This window comes from Larimichthys crocea, chromosome XIII, assembly GCF_000972845.2.
Source record: "Larimichthys crocea isolate SSNF chromosome XIII, L_crocea_2.0, whole genome shotgun sequence".
NCBI classification, from domain to species: domain Eukaryota; kingdom Metazoa; phylum Chordata; class Actinopteri; family Sciaenidae; genus Larimichthys; species Larimichthys crocea.
The window spans coordinates 15,564,064-15,566,125 of NC_040023.1; positions in this window are offsets into that span (position 1 = coordinate 15,564,064).

Sequence of the window (2,062 nt, forward strand, 5' to 3'; positions counted from 1 at the left end):
AAAAAAAAAAAAAAAAAAAAAAAAAAAATCTAACGGTCCTGTTGAGTGTTGTGCCCAGCCCCGCTGCTCGTGCTGAGAAGGTCGCAAGTTTTAGTATCCGGACGGATTTTTACATCTTTCCATGGAGTACAAAGTTTGTTTTTCCTTTTTTTATATATAAAAACACTGAAAACACACACAAAAAAGTGTCAACAGATAGGAGAATACGTGATATGCTGCAATGCGACCCGCTAATTTCTCCTCCTGGAAAAAAAAAATGTTACTTTCAGTCACGTCGTGTCCCAGCTAAAAAAAAAAAAAAAAATGTTTCACCCCCCACTTCTGTGTCCCAGCAGTCGGCGGGGTCTGTCTGGGTGTCTGGGGCCGGGGTAGAGGCGGAGGTCGTGCCGGCACGAGTGCGGACTAGAGCAGACAGAGGGGAGGAGGAGTGAGGGGATAACGGAGAGGGAGGGACCCAGATGACGTCGTAGCACATGAGAGAGAGCATTTGGCTGACACACACACACACACACACACACACACACACACACACTCTCTTTCCTCTCTGAGGAAAGTTTTACCCCCTTTCTTTGTACAGATGAGAAGTGGGTATGAATGAGTATCACGCCCCCGTATTATGGTTCATAATACTTTAAATTTAATTTTCTGTTTTCATGGATGATAAAACTACATTTTCCACATGACTTAAAAGTTTTGGCCCCAGATTTACTGTGGCTGACCTTTGGCCTCATTGTTATTTGCAAAAGTAGCATGGTCTACTCAACTCTCAGACAATTTCTATGGCATCTATTACTTTATTTCTACCATCTCATGCACTACATTTCTGTTACATTTCTTGAGGCTGCATTTATGATGTGCGGCATTTGACATCTCAAATGATCTCCTGTCCGGAGGGCGGTTTTGGCAACCTTTGATCCTTCTTTTAAATACAGAAAGCAGCTCCAAATGTTTCCTTTTGTCATGTTTGTTTTAGAGTTGCCCTTCTTTCATCCACATCACTGTTTCAAATGCAAGGTTATCATCCTGTCCTTGTAATCTATGAAAGATACTGACACGCTGTACAGAGTGACTAAAGGTCCGACTAACCTAACCCCAGATATAACAGTATGTACACGTCAGAGGTTCAAGTGCCACTGTTCCACATATTAATGGTAACCACAACTCATCTAGATCATGCTTTATTTGACATTTTATTGGATTGATATTAAAAACTAAAGTAGACCCAACATGTGAGGGAACGTTTGTAGGCTATATCATTGGAACCACTTAATAAAACATCCCTATAAAGTTTATAAAGAAATGTTTTGTAATTAAACTTTAAAACATGCCATATTTCCTACGGGCCCACACTCAATGACGATTCTTCACATTGATGGCCTCTAATGCACAGAGGCAGACCTCAATCAATATAGTTATACACTTCAACTTGATTCGTTCTGATTGAAATGTGTGCATGGTACTTAGTACTTGTTCTTCACAATAAGATTTACATCTGTACGTGAGCAATACATGTTTTTATTCTTTAAATCTGGGTCAACTCTGGAGAGGAATTCAATAAGTTGTGAGTGAGAGTGTTGTGAATGCAGGTATTGAGCTGTTTTTAAATCTCTCATGAATTTGGTCAAATTAAAATAATGTATTATGCTGTCATCAAGCTGGTACATATCAAATTATGTGTTTTCTCTTTTGGTAAACTGAACTGAGATAATCAAGGGACAACATTTGTAGAATAATTGGGAGGAGAGTTGCTCTGGAGCCATGTTCTCAAAGATAAATCAAATAAGCAGCCCACTCCCATCAATGAATACAGGAGATAATATGTTTGGCACATCAGTGATTATGCTCACTGTCATTCTCTGGTCACATGTGCTACTCACGCCCCCTTCTGGTGAGACGATCATACAAACACATAACACACAATAAATCACATTGAGACATTTAGTATGATACTTTTTATTTTAACTTAAAAAGAGAGTGGATCAAAAACAGGATTCAATAAATTAGAAATAAATATAATTGCTGTAATAATTAATACATACATTATAATTACTCGATTGCAAGA